The sequence below is a fragment of the Miniopterus natalensis genome, chromosome 1, assembly GCF_054644295.1.
Source record: "Miniopterus natalensis isolate mMinNat1 chromosome 1, mMinNat1.hap1, whole genome shotgun sequence".
NCBI classification, from domain to species: Eukaryota; Metazoa; Chordata; class Mammalia; order Chiroptera; family Miniopteridae; genus Miniopterus; species Miniopterus natalensis.
The window spans coordinates 3,775,426-3,799,864 of record NC_142081.1 but is presented as its reverse complement, the minus strand read 5'-3'; the positions used below and the strand labels follow the sequence as shown (position 1 = coordinate 3,799,864).

Sequence of the window (24,439 nt, the reverse complement as noted above, 5' to 3'; positions counted from 1 at the left end):
TGGGGTGGCAGTTTTTCAACTGTCAGCAATCTTTTAGGACTTTTTTTTGCATTTTTTTTTTTTTTTTTTAAAAAGCAAACTTTCCAGTCCTGTTCTACCTGGAATACATTCTCTCCTCTGGGGCCCCTCCCCAGGCCTCTGCGTTCTCTGTCAACACCGTAAAGCCAGCCCCCTCCCTAGCCGCGGGCGGTTGAATGAAGCAGTTCTTTGCTCCACCGAAGGAAATATTTCCATGGAGTTGGGCCAAGAAAACCCCTTGCTTGAATCCGGGGCTGGCCCACGCCCAAAGCAAGGGGGCCCCATAGGGGTGGGGCTGGTCGACGTGGCCACGGTTTCCTGGTGTCAGGATGTGACTTCTTCTAAAACCCAGCCCAAGGCGGTGGCCTGCTTCGCCAAGACCCCATTCTTGGCCCCATCCCTTAGTACATGGATTTTTCTAGGCCCCTCCTACAGGAACGAAACCAACGAAGTTCATTTCTTGTTGTCATTCCCAGCTTGGAATTGTTCATCTCTGCGGGCGGGTTCAAGAACCTCTCCAGAGGTCTGGCGTGGCTGTGGGGCTGCCTCCAGGCCCCCCGTTGGGCATCCCGCCCCTGCTGGAGCCTCTGTCGGGACTGTGCCTCGAAGTGCTCAGAAGGGGCATCCCGAGTCTCTCGATTTTTACTTACTTACTAAAAAATATTACGTATTTGAGGTCTTTAAGGAAGAGGCTTATGTGGTCAGCCTTCTTGGATCGTTGCATTTTTTTTTTTTAAAGTACATTGTGAAAGCAATATATGCTGGTAGAGAAACCCATAAAAGTAGAAAGAAGAAAAATTACCCAGAATTTACTTGTCCAGAACAACAAACGGATTTTAGGGGTATTACGGGGTAATTGTGGGGGTATTACCTTCCAGGTCTTTTCTACCGGCTGTAGTCACAAGTGTCCCTAAAGAGCAATGCTTACGGTCTCCCATGTACCACCGACCCCAGAGTCAAACGCTAGCGCTGCCTGGAAGCCCAGCGGTCTCCTGGGAAGTGAGCTTTATCCTTGCCTTGGCCTTTTGCAAAGGCCAAATTTTATTTGTCTTTTAATACCTACAATTTGGCAAACTCCTCTATGCAAAGGTTGGTGCTGCATCCAGAATTCAGGTTTCAGGGGAGCGGCGTGCTCCTGACATCGGGGTCCTGGGTAGAAGTCCGGAAGTGCGCAGGCAGCCACGGGCCCTGGAGTCGTGACAAGTGTCCCTAAAGAGCAACGCTCACTGCCCAACCCCAGGATCACGGCACACGACAGGGACACCCCCCCCCCCCAAATCCAACTCAAAGGGAATTTGGGTATGAGTTGAATTTGGATGAGCCAACAGGAGTAAAAAGTGAGCCTCCCATCACACAAGTCCTTAAATGCCAAGCTGAAAGAGGTTAGACTATTCTGATGGCAAAATCCACTTCCCGAAGAGCTGTGTGCATTGGCGTGCATTCTAGAAGGGCGCGGCCGATCCCGGGGCCCTAGGAGATGGGACCGTTGTTTGACACCCAGCCCAGCAACTGGAAGGAGTTGTGGAGGAGGGCCCAGGGAGGTCTCATTTGGAGGGGGGGTACCTGGGAGGCTGAGGAGGCCTGCTGGAGGCGTGGGCACCCAGGGGACGCTGTTCTGTAAAGGCTCTCAGTATGGTTTTGAGAAGAGAGCACACTGACCGGCGCCCGGGAGCTGGATAGAGGAGGACCTTGTCCTCAGTTCGTGGCTGAATCTTAGGGCGCTTGTACACTTGCCCACAAGTATGTACATGTGGACAGGAGACCGCTCACACGGCTTTTGAGGGTTCCCAAGCATGAATTTAAAAAAAGAAGAAAAATGTGTGCTTTGAATTAGATCTACGTGAAAAAAATAAAATAAAATAAAATAGGCAGCAGCTAAGCCATGCGTCTGGGACACTGGCTTCCCTCCAGGGCTCTTCAGCAGAGTTGGGTTTCAGCATGCACAGAAAAGAAAGCGGCCATTCCTCAACCTGGATTTCCTTGTCTGTTTTGCCCTATAGATATGAATCTGAGCCCTCCGAGGTCTTTTTCGAGCAAGGAAAGCACGCCCGATACCTCTCCCACGGAGGAGCTGTTGGGATCCAAAGATTACCATGGATTGGCTCTTTCAAGTTATTTCTTCCATTGCTTTGGACCAATAAATATTTTAAAAGTTGGGTTCTGAGCTCCAGAAAAGCCAACAAAAACACTTAAACATATGGATTTTTTTTTTTTTTTTTTTTTTTTTTTTGGTATCGTGGTTAAACCGCCCTCGGCGGGATCCGTTTACAGCGGCCCTTGCTTTTTCTCTCCGCCTTTTCTTTCTCTATCTCTTTCTTTCTTCCTTCCTTTCTTTGAGGAAGCCAGAAGAATACACATGTTGCCATGGAGTCCTGTTTAAAATAAAATACAATGGAAAGAAAAGCAGGCTGATGAAGTAACCACATGGGCTGCGGGGCACACCTGAAACTAATTACTGTCAGGCACAATGTTCTGGAAGACATTTGACTCGCCTGATGTATACATTCAAATCAAGCAAAGCAGGGCTGCGAGGCTCCTTGGGGACCATCTTGTCCAACTCTTTCCTTTTTCCAGATGAGGAAATAGGGGCCCAGAGACCAGGGCCTGGACCTCAGCCTCCCAGCGAGGCGGGGGCAGAGCTGGGATTCAAACCCGCCGCCCTTGAGTCAGAAACACATCCTTTCAGGGGTCCCCTACCATGGCCTGCCAGCTAAGACCCTGGAAAGGCGCAGTAGGGTTTACTGGGAACCTCGCAGCAGCAGGCGGAGGAGCCAGGGAGGCCAGAAAAAAAAAAAAAAAAGCAAAAAAAAAAAAAGCAGAGAGGCTGACTTGGCGCTGGGAGGCCCAGCTCCCCGCGCGGGGCCGGGCTGTTGGAGAGAGATGCGCGTTGCATGTCTGGAGTTTCTCCTTGCACAGGGCCTCTCGGGGGCCCCCAACCAAGGCCGGGGGCTCCTCCCAGAGTGTCAGCTCAGGATCTTTGGGGCCCGTAGAGCTGATGCCAGGAGGAGCTGCCTCCACGACCAGACCCCGGGGACCCCGAGTGCGTGACCACTGACGCTCCCTGCTGGCTGCCGGGGCTCCCACCCAGGCCCCCCCCACGCGTGGAGGGCGAGCTGGAGCCCCCGCCCCAATGCAAGCCCCTCTCCTCTGCCCCGGGGAGGCTAGCAACTCGGCCTGCTGGCGTCTGATTGGCCGCGCCGGCTTGACGACAGGGGCTCCTGGCCGCTGATTGGCCCCCGCCGGCTGCGGCTGTTTCCTAGCTATTAATACCGCGGCTAATAAACGTCCTCCTGTTGATTGGGAAGCTCGGAGCCATGATTTTTCGAAGCTTTCTTGACGTCGGTGGTCGGTGCGGGCCTTCCTGCGGGGGGGCCTCTAGTCCCTGGGGCTCCTTGCATGCCCCCCAGTCTCCCTCCCACACTCTGACACGTTAGGGTGGACCCCGGCCGTGAACCCCAAAGCTCACTTGATCCCCAGCGCCCGTGCATCTATAAGCGAGGCGCCCCCCCAAGGCTCGGGGGCTCTGGTGGCCCGGTGGCCCACTTTCAGGTCCTTGTCACTAGCCGTTGGCTTTGCAAACAGCCCTGTCCCTCCATGTCAGCCCAGACCACCCCGCAGGGTCGAGGGGCTCCCTCGGAGGCCGCTTCCAGTCCCCTCCTAGAAGGGCGGGGGGGGGGGGGGGGCGCTGTTCCAACTTGATGCCTCCGCGGGGCCCCTCTGCCTTCTCCCCTTTGGGACCCATCACTCACTGTCACCCCTCTCCTGTCGCCAGGCGCTTCCCCCCGGCCCTCCCGGCTGCCACCCACCTGTCACCCTAAGATAGATCCTGAGGCCCTGGCAGCAGCGTTTTGACCTTTGCGAGAGGACGTTTGATTGACGGCCCTGCCCGCCGCGCCACGCGGGCCCCGCGCAGCCCCGAGGGCGCCACCTGTTAGGGATCGGTCCCCGTGCCCGGTCCCGGCGCGAGGCCGCGAGCCAGGCTCCGCCGCAACATGTGTCGCTGCCTGTTTCCCGGGCGGCGCGGTGCGCGCGTGCGGGTGTGCGCGCGTGTGTGTGCGCGCGCGTGCGTTTCACAGCGTACGTGTGGGGGAATCACCTCAATTTGGGGGGGACCCCCATGCATCTCCAAGTGGGACACAGAGCTCGGAAAGTACTGTCCCTGGAGGGACCAGGCTCACGCGCAGGCTCTTCCTACGGCCCCGTTAGGGGGCGCCTCCTAGTGAACGTGGAGAGACGGACCCCCTGGCAGAGGAGGGGGCCCTGCGGGGTGCTGGGTACACGGGTCGTAAGCAGCCGCGCCTGGACTCGAAACCGTTTTTTGTTTTTTGTTTTTTCCTCCCGAGTCGAAGGTGCTGTGCCCAGTCTCCCGTGTCAAAGGGTAACCAATCAGAGATGGGTGGGTGGGCTAAAAGGGGGCGACAGCGGACGACTTACACTTGGGTAGGGGTCATCTTGCCCGGGGATTTTATTTCCCAGGACAAGACGCCGAAAGCCTCATTCCCCCCCCCCCCCCAAGACGCTTTCTCTAGTAGAGGTTCCAAAACAGCCAGGTGCGTGATCGGTTACCCCCGGAGCCCAGCTTTACCCGAGCCCCCCCCCCCCCCGCTGTCTCCCCCCCCGAGAAGAAACATCCCCGGTGCCCCTCTCCCAGGAAATTGTGCACACAAATCGCCCTGCTGGGCGCGCGGGGCCCGAGGCGGGAAAAAACACCCGTGAGCACAGGGTGTTGGTCATGGCGGCGAGGGGCACTGCGGCAGAATTTTTTCCTCTCTTCTTTGCTGCAATCTGGGTGCGGCTAGAGCAATTTGTCATAGAATCTGGGGGGCTCATTTTTCCAGCCAATCGCTTTTGGAGAAATGAGCGCATTGCAGCAGAATGCGCTGACGTCAGAGACCACCCCTTCTGCGCCTCCATATAAACCCCACCCAGCCAGCCCCTAGCGCAGACGGCGACGAGCTGGGATGGAGCGCGCCTTGGCTCGCTGGCCTGGGCCGCAGCTCCCCCCGAAGAAGCGGGGCGCCCACGCGAGAATCTGCCCGCCAGGTGAGTGGTTGGCCATCCTGGCCCGAAAGGATGCGCAAAAGAGGCGCTACGCCCTCGCCTGGGCTGGGCGCTGCCCTCCTGGACATGCCGAAGGACAGGCGGCGGGACCTTCTCCAGAAGGTGGCCAACCTCGCCTGGTGCCGAGCGTCGGCAACAAAATGCTGTCAAGGAGGGGAGATCTCGAGGCCCGTTTTTTTGTGTTTTTTTTTTTTTTTTGTCTTGTGGGGGAATCAGGACCCCGTTTCCGTCCAGTCCTTGAGGGTGGGCAGGGTAGCGGGGGGCTTAGCGTAAGAGGGGCGGGAGGAATCCCACCGAGCCCGTGTCGGAATCCCGCGTCCCGCAGCCACTGGGGTCCAAAATCCAGATTTTCTGTGTTTCGAGCTACCCTTTAGAATCGCGAATGGTGGGAGAGATGGCGGCCGACGCATTCTGCATGCCCCACAGAGTAGGGGGGAAGAGCACCCGAAGAGAAAGGTCTCCTGGGCAGGTTCCCCCCACCCCCTAGTTTGTGGCCAGCTTCGTGGTGGCCTGTGGGCGTGAGGAGTGGAGGTGCCCGTCGGCGAGGGATTCCCAGCGCGAGCGCACGGGCTGAGCGCCCAGCCAACTCCAGGCAGAAATGAAGAGGAAGATCCCGCACGGATCCCTCCTGGTTTCACCCCCATAAGCCTCCTCCGTGGTGGAGAGAGGGAGATGGCGCCCAAGTGCAAACCTTCCAGAAGCCCCCTGCCACCAGCTCCCCGGGAAGGGCGGCGGGAGGGACGGCCAAGTAGCCAGAGGTCTTGGCAGAGGAGATAAAAGGGGGGTGGGTTGGCCTGGAGAGAAGGCCCTGTCCTTGGGTCTGGGAAGCGAGAGGGAAGAGAAAAATACGGTAAAGGGGGTGTGTTTGGGGGGGGTGTCTGGTCGCTGGGAGCTGGGGATTGGGGTCGGAGGGTCCTTTCGGCTTGCGTGATGGTCTCTGGAAGGTTCTGACATGTGGCAGGCTCTTGATTTTTGATGAAGTCGCCGTGTGCCGTTTCCTTTGTCCCTGTCAAGCCCCCCCATGCCGCCCCCTCCCCACTCGGGGCTGGCGGGCTGTGTGTGTGTGTGTGAGTGGGGGGGGGGGCGCTAGCGGGTTGCTACGTGGCAGGTTTCTGGAATGTTTTCTCGACGGCCGCCAGAGGGCGCTGGCGGCACTGCGGAATTTTGGGGGGCGGGGTGGGGAGGGGAGGTGGCCTTTGTTCTTCTGCTGGAGAGGGGGTCAGGCGTGAGATTTACTGGAGAATTCTGGATTCGTTTACCGAAGGGGGAAATGTTTTAAGATCCCTAGGTTCACCGGGGAGCGGCTGTAGGGTTCGCGCTGGGCAGAGATGCCGTGAGCCACATTGGTTGCCTGTCTTTTAGGGGGTTGTGGAAGTGCGTGGACACGGGTTAGTTTAATTTGGTTTTGGGTTTGTGGGTATTAGGAAGGTGTGGCTCATTTGAGCAGGAGGAAGGGGCCATAGTTAATTAGGCGCCGTTGTGCGGGGTCTTGGAATTCTTGCTGTGGAGAAGGGAGGCTAGATTTGGGGGGGCAGTGGTGGTCTGGATGACTTTAGATGGTTTTGGCCGCCTTTAGTAGTATTTTCTAGCAATACCATATTTTATATCATGTGTTCAGAGACCACGGAAATGAGTGAAAATGTTGTACGGAGAAGTGGGCCTTTAAAATTTTAATTAATTTATGTTTAATTGGATTTGCCGAAGGTAGGTCGGGGCCAAGCTTTCTGTGTTTTCACTTATTTAAAGTGGGATCATGTTCTGGAAGGACCCTTATGGCGATTGTTTTCTTGATATCCTCGTGTCTCTTTAGTGATCTCCACTGTTGCGGGGCACAGAAGTCCCTCTGGGCGGTTTTGTAGAGCGTGCTGCCTTATGTCCACAGGTGGATCCTGGCTGGTGATGGCGGGCATGCATTTTAGGGGACATAGTGGCCATGTGCGATGGGCTGGGGTCGGCTGTGCCCACCTTCCTAGCCTGAGACCTGTTGGGCACCCCATCTCCCATCCTATGCCAGCTGTTGCCCTGGCAGCTGCCGGCCAGGCGCAGGAGGAGCCAGAGGCTCCTGCTGCACCCTCCTCAGGTGGCTGTGCTCTTGGGCTCTGGAGCTGACTGTGCGCCCCCTAGCGGTCTGTGCTTGCAAATGTACTCAGCCCGCCAAATCAGGCTTGAGGTTGCGCCTGCGCACACAGTTAACACTTGTGTCCTGTCAATCAAGTCCTCCTTACCCCCTCCCACTTCTCTCCCTCCTCCCCTTCCTCTTCCCTTCCTCCTCCCCCTCCCATTTCTGCTCTCCCCCTCCCCCTCCCATTTCTCCTGTCCCTCCTCCCCCTCCCATTTCTCCTCTCTCTCCTACCCCTCCCATTTCTCCCCTTCCCCCCTCCCCTCCTGTTTTCGTCATTCCTCCTTCCCCCCTCCTCTCTCTCATTCCTTTCCCCCTCCTCTTCCTTCCCTCCCCCTCTGGACCCCTCCCTCTTCCCTCCTGACCCCTCCCTCCTCCTTCCTCTTCCCCCTCCCCCCTCCTTTCCCTCTGAGTGCCCCCTCCCTCTCTCTGCTGTTCCCGAGCTGGCCGTTAGAGGTCATCAAGATGGTTTCTAATCTGGCCCCCTCCCATGCCATAGGTTCTCTCTTCAGGGATGACATCACCATTCACCTCCTCATCTACAAGGCCCACCTGTTGATGAGCCGTGCTTGCTGCCACAACTCCACCGAATGGTATGCAACCCCTCCTTGTGGCAGTTTATGGACAACACCGTGGCCCAGTCCCCACCCCTGCCACCCTCCTCCCCCCACCCAGACCCATTAGCAATTAAAGGACAATTTTAAATTTTAACTAATTAGTTTTAGTTGTAATTAACTCATTTAAATTTTAATTAATACCTAGACTTGGGCTTTTAAGTGGGCCCTCTAACCTTTGATCAATTGCAGAGGATGCCAGGAGCACCGATCCCTGGGTCCCACCAGCGTACCAAGCAGCCACTGGCAGAGACCCCCCAGGACCAGAACCAGGACCAGGACCACGGAGGCTGAAGAGGACCAGAACTGACCGGCCAGCTGTTCCTCTGGGCTAAAGACTTAGACCAATGCCCTAGTGAGGGGGCATTGGGCACTAACCCCCTGACCTTTGCTACGCTTGTGCCTGTTGCTATGAATAATTTCCTGTAAGTCTCTGCTTGTGTTAATGTGCCAGCGACCTGGAGTGTTTCCCTCCCCAAGAAGGTGTCAGTCTTTCTCAGCTGACCCTATTGCTGCCCATATGATGTCCTGAACGGAAGGTTCCCTTTGGGAACTCCTCAGGAGGGGGACCTGGGCCAAGGGCCCCGCCAGCATCACGCTGGCAATTCCAAGGCCCAGGTTGGCTTCTGGAATGGGGAGCATGAGCCCTGACGTCGTGGGCATCCCCGCCTCTTTTGGGACCTCTGTGTCCCTTCTGGGCAATGGTGACGAGGAGAGCAACCTCCCAGGGTTGTTGTGAGTATTAAATGAACTAAATTAGTCTAGGGTAGGGCTGGGCATAGAGGAGGCGGTCAGCAAACGTTTGTTGAAAGGTAGGTAGGTCAGTCCATGCCCACCTGTGTCACCTGTCTCATGCCTCTTGTTTGTTCCCCCACAGCGCTCCGCCAGCCCCTGCCCACGGGGCTCTGCTGCACAGGTAGGGGCGCCGCGGCGCAGGGTGATGGGCCGACTTGCACAGGGACGTGAATTCTGCATGCGGCCATTTCCAGAGCACTTTCTATGTTCTCTGAATGTGTTATTTCTGTGTCAGACCTAGAGGTGATGCATCCTCATTTACAGATGGGAGTTAATTCGGCCCTGACTTGAGTAATTTTAAAAAGGCGGGTGGGGACTGAGCGCCCCTCCCATGGCATACATTCACAGTGAGGGCGCTGAGGCTGGAGGAATGTAAGTGTTTTGTCACATTGCTGGAAAGACAAGGGGTCAGAGTCGGACCCTGGGTGACATTGTAGCTACCCCTTACCCCCCTGGCCCAGAGTTAGACTAAGAGCTTTTGATTTCTAATCAAGCATCTGACAGCGGGACAGTCTGTTTGAAATCCTAGCTGCCCAGGGTGGTCTTGGGGGTCTGGGTGGCCCCAATGCTGCTCCCATGTGCTGGCTCCACCTCAATAGTGGGGTGACCTTACACAAGTCGCTTAACTTCTCCAGGTCTCAGTTCCTTTCATGGTCTAAATGAGGATTTAAAAAAAAAAACAAAAAAACACACCCGCCTTTATCTACCCCACAGGGGGGCTTTTGGAGACCAAATGATGTAACTATGAAAGTGCTTTGTAAATCGCTGTGGAGGTTGCAAGGTCCTTAACACTCCGATTGTTTGCATGCCTGGCCCTAATAATTGGGCTAGCACCCAGTAGGTGCTGTGAGTGTTTGCGCTCAGTCAGTAAATTTCAGAATGAGTAAGGACAGAATTAATTCAACAAACCTTTTCTGAAACACCGACAATATGCCCAGCACACCAGGCCTGGTACGTGACGGATACAAAGGTGATGCAAACAGTGTCTCGGAAGCTAATTGGGGCCCTCACTTGGCCAGCACTCTTTCTCCGTCGCCTTTTAAGCCAACCAGTTTTGTCCAGACAAGACAAAAACCACTCGGGCCGCTTTGAGAAGCCCGGCCTGGTGTAGACAATAGCTCCCGGGCCTCTGAAAGGGCCTGATTGGATTATATGGCAAATGAAGGTGGCAGGGTGACTTGGAAGGTGACGAATGAAGTGGGCGGAGATCTGCTTCGAGTTAATCCAGGCTATTAGGAGGGAACCTTTTGTCTTCCAGAGGCTAGCGGGAGCTTTTACCACTGCTTTTTACATCCTTAATGTAAGGACGCATAATTTACGGTCAGTGAAGTCCAGGCCCCGGTGAGATTTGAGTGGGCTGGAAAACAGAGCCTCCCACTACCAGCGAGTAATTATGGCGAACAGTTGAGTCTCCCTTTGCTGTTTGCAAAGGCCTTTTTGCAACTGTTCAAATCATTTGAACCTCACAACTCCCTGTCCCGACCCGGGGCTGGCCTGCCGCCTCCCAAGGGAGCGGAGGCTGTTAAGGGGCCCTCCAGATTGGGGTTCCACAGCACATTTGCACCCGTTGCCTCTTGCCTTGTAAAGGAAGAGTTGTCGTGCACTGGTCACTTCTGTCTCACCTCTGGCCACCGGCTACACCCTCTGATTTCCTAACTGCTCTCTCTGCAGCCTGAGCCTCCCCGGGCTCCCCCTGTCCTGTCTGGCCACTACCGTTTCTCTCTTTCCTTTCGCAGCCAAGCTTCTCCAAAGGCCTTCTCCACTCGCTGTCTTCCTTCCTCACCTCCAATTTCCTCTTCAACCCACTGCTTCCTGCCTTCTCTGCTCCGTCAAGCGGCTCTCACTTAAGGTAATGACTTTTTTTTGGAGCTTGAATCCAGACACGTTTCTAGCTCACGGACACAGGGACACATGAACACATTTCCAGCCTTCTCTCACGTGGCTTTCGGGCCCTGGTTCGCATCTGTTGACACAAGCTCCCTGTAGACTTCGCAGGGCCCTGGGGTGGGTCAGTTTTTTCCAGGCCACTTTTTCTCAGTTGCAAAATAGGGTTAATAACAGTTAACCCGGCAGGCAGGTCTGGCGGGACGTCTTGCAGGTAAGAACCAGACACTATTTGAGGGATTTGAAATAAGGTGGTTAAAAGTATTCTTGAGAAAATACAATTAAGAGTCGCCATCAGATTTTCTTACAGGTTAAGTTCCCACGGGGAGGACCACAGAGAGAAGAAAGAAATGGGGGGGGTGCGGGGGAGCCAGAAGAAAAGGGCGAGGAGAGGCACCAGAGACAATCTGCAGGGAAGGGCAGGCTTAGGAAATATTAACATCTCCCGAAAGCACAGCCAGAGAAAGGTTTCCTCTGGGGTCGGGTTGGGCTAAAATAAACAGGAAAAAGGTTTAAAATTAATTATCCCAGTGACAAATCCCAGGAAGCTTTCAAATCAAATTGCCCCGTTTTGGGGTCTTAACTCCTATCAAGTTTAACCTCTTTACCTCCTTCATCCTGGGTAAACCCTCCCCTTGGGCCCCTCCGCTGGTGATTAAATCCTGAAGGTCCACGCAGCCTTTCAGTGAATGAATGGCCAACAGAAAGAGCCCCTCCCTCCCCCCAGCTGTGTTTTTCAGTTTTCTTGCACTTTCCGCCCTTTCCGTTAATGAACACAGGGCCAGTCTTGGACCCTGTCAAGGCAGAGGCTGCAGACGCTAATGAGGTAGCTGCTGGGCTCCAGTGTTCATCTCTTAAGGAGCCTCCTTTGTCTGTGAAGCACAAACACACTGATTATCATAATGAGGTGAACTGGCGTCTGCAGGGCAGGGGCGACGGCCCTGAGGCCACCCTTGTAATTTCGGGGCCAGAGCCCAGGTTTCCTTTGCTCTTCATTTAAGCCTTGGCGAGGCCCATTGAGCGGAAGGCCGCTGCTTTGTAGGAAGTTTCTTTGTTGGGCCCCGCAGGCAGATGCATGGGGCCTGGGGATGCCTGCCTGCTTGCCTGCGGGGTTCACTCTGCCAGAGCTGAGGAAAAGGGGGTGCATGGTTCCTACTCCAGCACGCACCTGACTTGTTTCAGGACCCACTGAACATGAAAAAAGTGAGGTCACCAGGTGGTAGACAAGTGCCAGGTCACAGGTGTAGAACCCACGGGATTATCGCAGAGGCACCCCCATGGAAGGGTATGGTTTGGGGTTCACATGTAGGTCCCACATACTGAGGAGACCAGCGGTTTGTTAAGGTCACAGGGAGCCAAGCGCAGAGGGGACTTGACAATAGATCCTGCATTGGAACCTGTCATATCCCCCCTCACAGGTCCTGTGTCCCTCCCAAACCCCCCTTCTGTCCGGGTACTTGAACTCCCCCAAGCCTGTTTATGGCAGCAGTTATGCCCAGAGCCTGAAACTTGCCCCGTGTCTCGAGTTTGGACATTTCTCACCCCCGAGGCAGGTCAATAAAATTAGATCAATTAAACTTCAGGCTCTGGCCAGACCTGCAGCCAAATGGAGAAAAGTTAAGAGGGAAGCAAAGCTGTTGGAGCAAGAGAACTTGATGAGCAGAAAACTTAATGGCCTCGCACTTACCTGTAAGCTGAAGGTGTGGATCAGAGTTCCACCCTCTTCCCAAGTTAGTAAGGCCAGCGCTCATCCGACTCCCCAGTAGAAACGTTGAAGGGCCTCCACTTTTGGGAGGTGACCCAGATGTTGCCCAGACTAGAGTAAAATAATAGAACAATTTTTGGTGATTTTAAATAGGGAAAGAAATAATCCATAGGACCCTTCTCACCTCAAATACACACCGATAATTTTTTTTTTCATACTGATAATTAAAATACAAGCTGAGGCTGATCCATATTCCAGCATTTGACCACCTGGGGAGGGGCAGGAGGCATTCGTTGGCCAGGATCTTGGGGGTTTTGTGCTCTGTCCTGGAGCCCCAGCTGCCTGGCCCTTGGGGAACCCGGCTCTCCCACCTGCTCCTGCTTGGGTTTCTGGACACCAGCCGGTCCTCTTTAGCTTTTCTGTGTTCACCAGCAGAGGGGCCCCAGCTCATGGTTCCCTTGAGTGTAGGGGTGGCACCCTCTTGTGTGCCTGTGCATGGGGGACCCCTGCGTCCTACTCTTCTAGTCCAGAGGTCTTGGATGGCTTCCTGTGTTGGCCTGTGACCTCCAGAGCCTGCTGTTCACATCTGTCAAGTCCAGCTCGGAGGCTCGGGAGATGTGGGAGCGTGTGGGGAACTAGGGAATGAGTGGGGCCTGGAGATGCTCTTCCCTTCTCCAACTCTTCTGGGCTCTGGTTTTCTGTTTTCACTGTTCCTACCTCTGTTCTTCATGCCCTTTCCTCCACCCTCCATTAACATTTCTTAACCCAGTGCTCTGGGGGTGCCCTAGGCCAGCCCACACCTCCCTTGGGTGTTCCAGCTCCTGCTTGGCACAAAGTGGGGCTCTGTGAAAGTATGTGGGATGTATGTTTGGACAGGTGAGTCAATGAAGGACCTCGGCTGCTAGAGGAATTGTTGGGATGCTAGGATTTAGTTAGATGTAGGTCAAAAGGGTGGAGGGTGGATTTCTGTTGAGGGAGGAGCCCTGTTTGAGCAGGGGCCTTGCCGGTGTTGCCCCTTCATTCACTCACGCGCCCATCCTTCATTCAACAGTTGATCCTTACTGAGCCAATGCACAGCCCGGCTCCGGGCTGGACACCCGCCACGCTAGCCGGTCCCTTGATGGCCTCTGCCCCGGGAGCGCAGGCCGGGGGGTTGCCGCTGCTGAGCGCAGCCTGGCTGTCCCAGCCCTGGAGCAGAGACTGCTCTGTAGAAGGCAGGCAGGACAGTGCGAGGGGCCGGCCTGGTTTGCTTTCCATGGGCCAGTTGGTCGGTGACCTTGAACGCAACCAGCCCCTCCTGCCCTCTCTGACCCCCACACTCAGCCCGGAGCTGAATGCCTGCCGATGGCTGTTCAGCGTCCCGTGGTTGTGTCCTCTCAGGCTCTGGCCATACAGGTCTCCCTCTTGAGTTGGTGCCCGTGGGCTGGACCCCTCCCTCCATGAGACCTTCTTCCCCCTGGGGCTAAATCCAGCTCCTTTCCTTGGCTGGAGACTGTCCTCTGCAAAGGACAGGTGGCTGGGAACCTCCAGGGAGCTCTGTAGGCTCCGCCTCTGCCTGGCTGCCTACCTGTCTACTCTACCTGGCGCTCCTCCCCTGGCTTCCACCAGCTAGGCTGGTCGCCCACCTGGAGCTCTGCTTGCCCCCCCCTTCTCTGCCCCAGTTACCCAGCTTATGACCCTCTGGGCCTCACAGGGAGGTTACCTGGCCCTGCCTGCTGCCTCACCCATCTCTCACCTGCTTGCCTTTGGCCCTGCTTCTGGGTCCAGATAACCCTCCCTCAGCCCAAAGAGCTTTTTCTTAGTGCTGCCCAGGTTACCAACAGGTCCCCAGTGCCCAGAGGATAAGCCCCTGCTGGCATGCCACCTCTCCCACCATACTCAAATGTCTACTCCCATTTGCCTGGACCTTTCGTCCTGCCCCTTTCCCCCACAGACGCTTTGTCATTGTGCCCAAGCAGGTATCCCATGGCCTGCCCTGTCCCTGTGAGTCCCGGACCCTGCCCACCCCAGGTCACCCCAGCCCTGTGGCTTTTTCTGCCATTGCTCATCCCCATGAGCCACCTCCCCCCACCGAAAACCAGACTTCAGGTGAGACTGGGCTCTGAGTCTTTTCTTGGGGTGCCTGTGGCTTTCCGGGGTGCTGGTCTTGCCCTATTTTAACTTTTTGTCCCTCCCCAAGGCTGACCCTGGGCTGGGTCAGCTGAAGAACCAACGGAAGAGTCAGAAGAGCTCCCGAGGACCACCGCCCTGGACCAAGCCCACCTTCCCGACAGCCACCTGGTGTCTCGTGCCCAGCCTCCCACCTCCATCCTGGTTTAGGGTGAGTTTCTTGCTTTTTTAACACCATGATTTCACTTAGTCCAGCTCATGTCCCTTAGTTCAAAAACATACACATTTAGCCTGGGGAGGGGCACTACCTTCTACTCCAACTTGGGGCCTGGGGGCCTGGAAGCTGTCTGGAGCCGAGACCCTGTCCTCACCGAGCCGATGTGCATGGGGGCCACCCTGTCTGACGGGATGCTGCGGGCCCCGCATGGTAAGTGAGGAGTGTCCAACTCTGGTCTGGGCCCTGAGAACTGTCTTAGGCACATAGTAGGTCCCTGAACTGGCTTAGGCACATAGTAGGTCCTCAACAAAGCTTGGCCGAGCATGTTCATGAGATGGATACCGGTGCATCTGCTCTCCTGAGCTTCCTCCCACTTTGGGGACGTGGCAGTAGGAGTGCACGTCGGCTCTGCAGCTCGCAAACATTTCTCCCCCAAGCCATGGTAACGCCAGCCCTGGGGAGAACGCTGGCCGCTTGCACACAGGCTTTGATAAGGTCCTTTAATCAAATCCGTGGTTTTGAGTGAATTCTTCTCTTGGCCTCTTTTCCTTACCACTGAAATCGCAGCGAGATGGGAATGTTTGTGTTTGTTTACACACAATCAGTAATGGTGGGGAGACGCGTCATCTGTTTATCCACAGTTCACTCGATCCAGCCGTGCTGATGCTCAGGGCGGGGGTCTCTCCACCGTGCCCTACACCAGCTTTGCCTTCAGGCCCAGAGGGTCAACTTGGGTGTCCTGGGAGGTCCCACGCAGTGACGTTGCCCAGGAGGCACAGTGGGGGGCACCCTCCTTTCTGGGGTCCCAGCGGCTGAGTTCAGGAGAGGGCCCGGCCTGAGGGGCAGTGGGGTGAAGGATGAATACAGACTGCCAGGTGTCCGGGTGAGAGATGAGGAAGGCCTGGTGGTGAATTTGATTCAGTCCCCCAGAGGCCAGCATCCCCTGTGACACACACACACACACACACACACACACACACACACACACACACACACACGGGGTCTCTGCGAAAGGAAGGTGTGAACGGGACCCTGGGCCTCCAGGTGCGTCACCATGTGTGGCCTGCTGCCCAGGACGGTGCGGCGCCCACGATGCCCTTCCATCACACAGGGCTTTTGGCAGGAGTGCCTCCTCCCCCAAATGGTAACGGGGTGCAGATCTTAGTTTGAAATAAAACGCGTCAGTGTAGGCGGAGAGGAGCAGAGGGGCGCAGACCTGGGCATTGCCGCCTTTGTCTGCTTGTTCTCGCCCCCGGGGGAGCCTGGCAGGTGGGAGAGAGGTGGGGAGTGTGTGCCCAGGGCTAAGCCCAGGGAGGGGGCCCCGGGAAGCCTGTGCCCTGTGATATTTACTCCATGGCTGGCATTTGCCAAGCCACCTGCAAACATGGTACCGTGGAAGAGAGGCCTAGGCGGGAGCTTTACACAGGGCTCCTGGGGGGCTCCTCTCCCGAGCTTACCGGAAAGATCCGTGCGGCCAGTCTGAGTCAAATGCCCAGGGCTTCTAGACTCCTCCTTTTGGGCACCTCAGGAACCCGTCAGGTGGGACCCAGTGGCCAGCGAGTCCTGGACTTTGCCCTACCGGTCCCTCACCCTGCTCAGCAGTTAGGGGTGGTCGGACTGCGGGCTGGGCTGTATTTCAGGCACCCTTGAGAATGGTCAGTCACACATTTTGGGGTTCGTGTGGCACAAGCACAAAATAGATGAAAATAGATCAAGTTCTCAATTGAAGAAGGGCCATTGTTAGGTGTTGAAAAGTATTTATTTTGAGCATAATCCTTTATTTTGCTGCATTGGTCCATCCTTGAGCAGGAAGGGGTGGGAATGACACTCTGACCATCCAGGGGATCCTGTCACCATGGTGGGCGGAGGTTCTCTGGCCATTTTGTCCTCACACTAGGCTGTTCCCGGGGCCTGCTTCCACCCGGATGCTCCTGGGTGGGCACAGATGTCGGGGAAGGCTGGTGGTCTTGTCTGGAAGCTGGGCCTCCTGCCCCGCCCGCCTCCCCCGGGTGGATGGGAAGGGGGCTGCGTGTCTCGCAGTCTCTGGGCTCGTGGAAAGGGAGAGGGTGCCCCCTCGCTCAGCCCCCAGTCAGACCCCCAGTGTTTTTCCCAGAAAATTTCTCCACGTAACGTCAGAACCTGGCAAGACCAAGGGCAGCACAGCGCACGTGTTTCCTATTCACTCATTTACGTGCCGTAACTTAGATGTGTTTCTCTGTGCAGCCTGACTTCCAGAAAGAGAAGAATCTGCCGTCTTTAACGAGCTTGCTAATGAATTTTTCCTTGAAAAGAGGAAGGTGGCTTTGCACAGAATTTACACAATTTTTCCTTGAAAAGAAGGAAGGTGGCTTTACGCAGAATTGGCACAAATTCAGGTCTCTCAGGGTTACAGGGCCGTGGCCAGTGGAGGAACCAGCCCAGCACTGTTGGCTGAACTGGGACGGGTCTGGGCGCTACTTTTCTTACTGGAAGCTTGGAGTTTACCAAGGTGTGGACAAGTCCCCAGAGCTAGGTCCCCTTCCCCTCTGCTGCTCTGAGCCCTGTCCCATCTCCTCAGAGACAAATAGGGGAGTGTAGCTTGGTCTCCTATCCCCGGTTTTAGCAGATGAAATATTCTGAAAAAGCGTTGCAACTCTCCAAATGAGATCCTCTCAAGTGTGGGGGTTCCCATTTGGAAAGAGAGGCCCAAGCCTGAGTAGGGCAGGAGGGAAGGGTGTCACTGTGTGCCTGTGCCCACCGGCAGCCCCTGCCCTTTGAAAGGCTGAAGGAAGAGGGTTCCGGAGGCAGGCGCCCCTTCCTGGCGAGAAATGAGTCAGCATTTCAGAGCCCCAGGGAGTCCTCAACTGTGTCCCTCATGGGAGCCCTGGCACTGCAGTGGGATGGGACAGGAAGGTGGGTCCCAAGTCCATTTGGATCCAATAGAGGTGGAGGGACCCCCTACCTGTGCCAAGGCAAGCTGCCTGGCGCTGGAGAGGTGCACCTTGTCGGTGCCCATACCTCCCGGAGTTTCCAGTGCCTCTCAGATTTTAGACACTGGGACTCATATTCCAGTCTTCGTTGGAAAGCTGATGCCTCCAGCCATTGTTTGGGGAACTAAGTGTGATTAGAAAGTCTCCAGGCACGTCTGTAATTGTCTCCTCAGCTCCCTTCCCCCTAAGTCCCTTGGTGGTCATGGGGACCAGCGAGCAGAGCAGGTGCTGGGTGGCTGAGGCCGGGGTGGGCCCCAATTTGGGGGGATGTGTGTGAGAGAGGAGTTAATTAAGGGAGAGGATGGCCGAGGGTATAGTCACGACTCTCCTAATTGCTCTCCAATTTCTTTGGGCTTAGAAAAAAATCCAGATGGAGACTTCTTAAGTCCCCCACCCTGGGGGTCGGGGCAAAGGAAGGCTCCCCACCACCTTTTGCTTGGCTTCTCTCTGCGCAGTGAATAGGGCCTTTGGCAGGGGCTTAAGGAGGAGACTCTTAGCCTGGGAGCTCCCAGGGCCGGTTCAGAGGGGAACAAAGGCGCGGGCAGAAAGGAATGTGGGGGAGCCCCCGTGGAGCACAGCCACCTGGGGATAATTGGGAGGGCTGAGTGCAGATGAGTTTTCCCAGGTCTCTGAATGCATCCTTTCAATAGAAGGTGCCTTTTCTTCAGATGAAAAGAAGAAAACCTCAATTACCTTCCCCTGAGAAGGGGGGTGTGGGAGTGTGTGTGTCCCCTCTGGGGGCTGCTGCCCCTGGGGCCCCCTTGCCCTGTGTGCGCCTCCAGAGACACAGACAAGAGGCCACACAATGGCACGCTCGGCCAGCCACCCCGGCAGCGCGACCCTGGCCATGCTCACGCTCCGTGTTCTCGGGCTTTTCTTTTTTGCGAGTTTCTCAGGAGGAAGAATCGGTGGCTGTGCCTATAAACAAGAATCTGATCAAACCGGGCCGGACGCCCGAGAGACAGCCAGAGAGACAGAATGGGGCCAAGGACAGAACTCGGGGATGGAAAGTTGGGGAAGGAGGACAGTCAGGGGGCCAAAGGCTGACCGCACGTCTGTGCTGGCCGCCCAGGGCCGCAGTTGCCTTCCCGGCCCTTTCTTGAGGCCGCCCCGGGGGTGGAGAGGATCCTTCCCTCAAGGCTAAGAAGTTGGGGCTGGGGGTTCGGGGATCCAGGGGACTGTGCTGGGGTCGAGGACAATGGGGGAGAGCTGGCATGGCCCACGGGAGCAGGGACAGCTCTGAGCAAGGGGAACCTGTTGAGTTGGAACAGTGCCACCACTGCCCCACACTGTCCTAAACTACCCTGAGGGCTTGGGCCCTTTCCTTGGGACCAGGATAAGTCCCTGCCCTGGGAGGAAGGAGTCCCAGGTCTCAGTCTTGGCTGATGTCTTTGTCACCACTGGCTTCAGGACCTCAGTTTCCCCATCTGTAAAGTGACGCAGTAGCCTGTTAGGTCTGCATATTCCACAGGCAGAAAGAAGCAGCTCAGGATGTCAGTATTGGAAAGGCCAGCGCCCCATTTCACCAGAGGAGGGGGCAGAGGCCCCAAGTGTCTGAACTGGGCCCCACTAGTCTCCTAGCTGGACACGGGATGAAGGTCTCCCCCCTGCCCCTGCTACTTGGGATGGATGGTCAGGTGGTCAGAGGAGAGCTGCTCGGGACTCAGGGTCAGACAGCAGCCCTAAGAGGCCTTCTGGACACCTGGTTCCAGCCTATGCGCAGCACTAGCTGTGGGTGTTATGCTGCCCCTTGTCTCCACACCGCCGGGCCTCAGTTTTCCCATCCGTGAAATGGGGTGGTGCCTGTTCACCGTTATCTGAGGGCCTTGGGAACTCTGGGTCCCTTCCAGCTTCCTTGGTGGTCCTCTGTCACCTGTTGGTGTTTGTTTGCTGGGTCTTTAGAGTTAGGGGCTGAGATTACTGGTCCACTACCTTCCAAGGGGTCTACTTTAGAGATGACAAAACCAGAGCTGAGGTGGCAGGCCCGATATGACATCCGCTGCGGTGGCTGGCTCTGCTTGGCCAGCCTGACAGTGGGTGGCAGTCAGTAGCAGGCTTCCTGGTCAGCTTCCCGTGAACAGATTCTAACAGTGCTCATGCCCCGCCCCACACTAGTCCAAGAGGCTGTTTGGTGCAAGCGTTGCATTTAATGGAGCACTTTTCCAAATGGCTGGGCCGCTGGCCAGGCCTGGAGAACCTCTTTGGACTGTGGAGCGGTCACTGTAATGAGTGAGACTGGCCCATGGCTGCCGTCCCAGGAGGGTGTGGCGGCCGCACCTTCCCCTGTGGCTCACTCTGCACCTCTGGGTCATGAGACCCCAGGCAATGGGCAGCACCCCAGTTGGCACCCTGGCCCGCTCAGCTGAGAACTTCCTGAAAAAGCCATCAGGTGGCAAGTTCTGGAAAAGCGATCAGTGGCCGGGCCTGTGGCGTTGCCCCACTCAGTGCTGGTTCTGCAAACAGCCCCAGCAACCTCTTTGTGCTCCAGCGCACGTAATAGACGGCTCCGGGAACCCGCTCAGGCCCGCACCCCTCATTACCACGGTGGGCCGCGGCCTTTGTTTGGTGACCTTGGTTACCTGCAAGCTGAAACAAGGGATCAGAAAATCGCCAGCCTCAATTAGACCAGCAGACGGCCTTTCCCAAGGCTGCCTCGCCATTCTCTCCATTAACGGTGCACATACGCCAAATAGGCCCTAATTCTCTCTAATTGCCCACTCCTGAGGCGGAGCGGAATTCCAGGAAGGGGCGCATGTAAACATCCCTCACCGCCGACCACGGAACGAGGCGGCGGGGGGCTGGCGGGGGGGGGGAGAAAGAGGGGGCCAGGATTTCAAAAGATGTCCCAATTAGCTCTCCTATTTTCATAAATGGGCCCACAATGCCCGGGGCCCCAGCCCTCACAAAGGTACAGGAAATGAGCTCTGCAAAGACCTGCCTTTGGAGGGAGGTTGCAGGAGGGTGGTCTTGACTCAACAGGTAGGAAGCAGGCGAGGCCGATTGTGTAAACTGCAGGCTTGATTTCTGGAAATTGTCGTTCTATTAAAAATAATCTTTTTAACGTCTTCACCGCTCTAAATATCCAGTTTCTTGTCCCAGAGACAGGGCAGATCACTTAGAGCCTGTTTGCCTCCAGGAAAGAGTGACTGTACCACTCTGGGGCTGCTGAACTAGAATGTTCTAATCCTGTCAGGTTTGGAGGATGCAGCCAGTGGGTCCACGGTGCTCCTGCGTGAATCAGGAGCCCTGTGCACGCATCTGTGAGGTCTCCAAGCCCGTGTTTGTGGACTCTGTAAGGAGGCCTCATGTTTTCCTTCGGTTCCAGTGACTCAATCTTTGCAGCTTCTCTGACATTTGTTAAGGTTATTGCTTGGCAAACCCAGGGCTGCGTCTCACAGAGCATCCTGGGGTCTTCACAGAGCATCCTGGGGTCTGCATGGAAGTTAATCAAGGGCTGCAGGAAATCTGAGGGTTCACAGGGCCCCCGGAGCAGAAGCAGGTCTCATTGAGATACCAGAGAGACCCAGCCAGAAGAAAACCCCCAAAGTGCTTTCCTGGCCCCTACTCCTCCGGGAAGTGGCAGTGTCCAGGGTTGGTCTTGCTGCAGTTTCAGGTTCTGGGGTCCCTTTGTCACCTTAGGACCTTGCTGATGACAGGAGGGCCACCGCAGGTGCTCACAGGCACCTGGGAAGGGTCAGGCACATCTCGGGTGGTATCCAGCACAAAATGGAAGTCCCAGAGTCCTTAGACAACCAAAGTCCGCCCTTGGTCACCCAAGGGGTGTAACTGCTTAATCAGCACTTTCTAAAAAGACCTTTTTTATTATTTTTGGATAAAAAAGCAACCAGTTAGGGGAAACCAGTGTTTGGGAAGCTCAAAGACAAGGAAGGAGTTTTGAAGATTTGGAAGTAAAAGGTGTGTCCCCAGTGTCCTGTCCAGGTCTTGGGAGCCCCAGCAAATGACGCAACGGGTAATAGAGGGGCAGAGGCATCAGGGGTGTCCCAGTGCCTTACGGCAGGGCAGGGGTGTGGAGGGAGCCTCTTCCTGGGGTTCTCTGGAGGCCCGGGGCCGCCTGCGCCCTCTCACCCTTGCCCCGATCTCACGCTCCTCTCTCACCCACCTTCCTGCTCAAACCTTAGCCGTTGCAGATCACCTGTTGGCCTCGCCTGCTTACCTTCATTAGACTAAAAATCGACACACTTAAACATTGTTTTGATGAATAGACTATTTTTTTCTGGGCAGTTTTTATGTTTATAGAAAAAGTGAACGGTAGATCCAGAGAAATCCCATACCCTACCCGTTTCCCTTGCGTTAGCATGGCTCATTCCTTCAAACTCACTCTCTGTATCCGCGGGATCCACACCCATGAATTCAACCTATGGACTGAAAGTATTTGGGGAAAAACTCCCGTTGCTGCCGACAGCGGGCACTGCGTTAGGCCTGCGTGGCTGCCGGCTGCGTCTGCATCGAACACCGTACAGGCTTTGTTCTTGCTGTCCTTCCCCTGCGCAATCCAGTGCAACAAGCACGCACACAGCCTTCACACTGTCAGGCGCTCCGAGCAACCCGGAGGGGATGCGGAGTCTAGGGGAGGGTGTGTGGGTCACACGCCACCACTTCCCCACTTTATGTGAGGGGCCGAAGCACCTTTGGGTTTTGGTATCCGAGGGGCGTCCTGGAACCAAGCTCCCCACAGATACCAAAGGACCCCTGTAATGACATGTACCTGCGATTACTCAGCTCACTTTTTTAAACTCCAAGTTGAAGGTCAATGCTTGAAGTCAAAGGCTTGATATGCCTGGTCAGGGCTTTTCATGGCGCCGATTACAATGTGTACATCGTTGCTAAAGGGAGCTGTCTCCCCAGGCGCCATCATCTCTCATCCCGTGACCTGTGTGCCATGGCTTTAGGGGACACTGCTCATTACAAACTGCACGACCCTTAGCGTGGCCCAGAGCCCACTTCTCTGCCTTGTGCAGGGCTCACTGCCCTGCTGCTCACACCCCCACCATGCTGCACTGTTGCCTCCCTGAACACACCCTGATGACACTGTGCCCTTCCTGCCAGGTGAACACCCTTCCAGGGAGCATCCTGTCCATGCTTTCGGGATCTAGCTCCGTTCTGCTTGTGCAATGGCCCTAAACTTTTGGGTTTCACAAAACAACACTTAGCCCCATGGGTAGGTGCTCGCGGCCCCCATCCACCCCATCTGTGGGGCAGGGAGCTGGGCAGGAAGTGAGTGCGTGACCTAGTGTATTGGAAAGAGAGACTATTGGTTTCACCAGTGCCACACTAGCTAGAAGTTGGGGAGTCCCTGCTTTGTCCAGTTGGGTGAGGTTCCCTTCAGTGACCAGCGCTTTGTCGTTCCAGCCGAAGTCGTCATCAGGAATCCTCCGTGGGATGGGACCTTCGACACGCGACCCCAGCACCCTGCACCTGTAAAATCGTAAGTTCCTGGAGAGCGGGACACACACCTGTGGCCTTGTCATTGAGGGTGGGGGCCGCCACTCACAGCACACTGCCTGGCGAGCCTTGTGGGAGGGCTTGGGGAGCACTGGTTCACTCAAGGGGAGGTGGGCGCCCGACAAGCCAGCTCAAGTGAGGACCTGGGGGGCTCATTTCTAAGGCAGGACCTCCAGCCTCCTTGTGTTGTGGCAAAGAATTCTATAGGCGGCTTGGAGTGCCGGACCCCGAAAGAATTCCTTTCACTCTAAATGAATGGCCCTTTCATCATCGAGTGTCCCTCTGGCTCCAGTGCCGCAGGGCAGACTTGGATGGAAGTGCCCTTGTGAGCTGGGGGCCCTTCATAGGCCACCGCAAGAACTCGGGCTGAGGGACCTGCCTTTCAATGGGCCGCCAGCTCCAGTGACCTCCTCACCCCCTTGAAATGTCTGGAAAACAGAATGGGCAGATTTTCTGTCTTCATGGGGTCTGGCTGAACCTCTTCAAGTCCCCTATTGTTGGGGACCGAGACACTCAGCGATGGTAATGGGTCGCTCCTTTTGTATTTGCTTTGAAAGGCCAAAATATTTTTATACCGCCACAAACAAAGCTTTCTATTTAAAAATGAACCCATATCTGCCTTTTCCCACCGGGGAGACCGTGCAGGACGTGTGCGGGGGTCCTCCCAGGTCCTGGAGCTGCTTTCTCATGGGGATGGCCACTCACAGGGTCCAGGGGAGGTGCCCGCACCTGCCAAGTGCCCGCGTTAAGGACTGTGGGTTGTGCACACCTTGGTCTCGGGGTTAACTTGGTGGGAGGGGAAAGGAAAGTCTAAGATGCGGCGATTTTATCGGTTCGACGGATACACAAGCAAACAGGTAAAGAGGTGAGTGAGCCAGGAGGAGCGTGTGCACTGAACAGGAGCCGGTTCGATGTTCGATGTACAGGAGATCAATGTATAAGTCAATAAAAAATACTGAATCGATATGTAAATAAGGCCACACACGAACCAGTATCAGGTCACCGCGACCAAGGACTAGGTGTCGTTCGAATACAGAGCACCTGACGGTGGTCAACAAAAGGGTGAAAGCCACGAAAAGGAGGGCGCCACGCGAACGCCGCGACGGCACTCGCCGTGGGCGCTGTGTGTGTAAAACCTTGCTAAGTGGGCAGGTGTCGTGGGGCGGCCCCGGGGGTGGTGACAAGTCATGAGAGGGCGGCAGGAGGCTTTTCAAGGCCACGGGCAGGTTCACGCCGCAGATTCTGGCGATGGTTTCACAGAATCATAGATTCTGGTGATGTCCATGAGGACGTTAATTATGTATCGCTTTTTGTCAGAAAGAGAAAAATTAAAAAAAAGAAAAAGAAAGTTCGTGTAGAAAAACCCCCACACCCATGAGGAGGAGTCCCCGAGGCCCGTCCAGATGGGAAGGCGCCGGGAGGGGGTGGGCGGCGGGAAGCAAAATTATAAATGAAAAGGAGAAGGGTAATTTTTAAAAATGAGGC

The 24,439-nt window shown here is 55.8% G+C and overlaps 1 long non-coding RNA gene across 2 annotated transcripts in view; it reads left to right on the top strand.

Annotated features, from left to right (window-relative positions):
- Positions 1–5,043: 5,043 nt before the first annotated feature.
- The window catches only part of LOC107536497 (uncharacterized), a 31,535-nt gene continuing 12,139 nt past the window's right edge, over positions 5,044–24,439 (top strand). Inside the window, exons 1-6 of one of the 2 annotated variants that reach the window (XR_001603143.2) lie at positions 5,044–5,061; positions 7,698–7,791; positions 8,005–10,456; positions 14,155–14,284; positions 14,376–14,516; positions 22,862–22,937. This is a non-coding gene — a long non-coding RNA (uncharacterized LOC107536497). The remainder of the gene's footprint in view (positions 5,062–7,697; positions 7,792–8,004; positions 10,457–14,154; positions 14,285–14,375; positions 14,517–22,861; positions 22,938–24,439) is intronic. The other variant, XR_001603144.2, reaches the window with a different exon arrangement.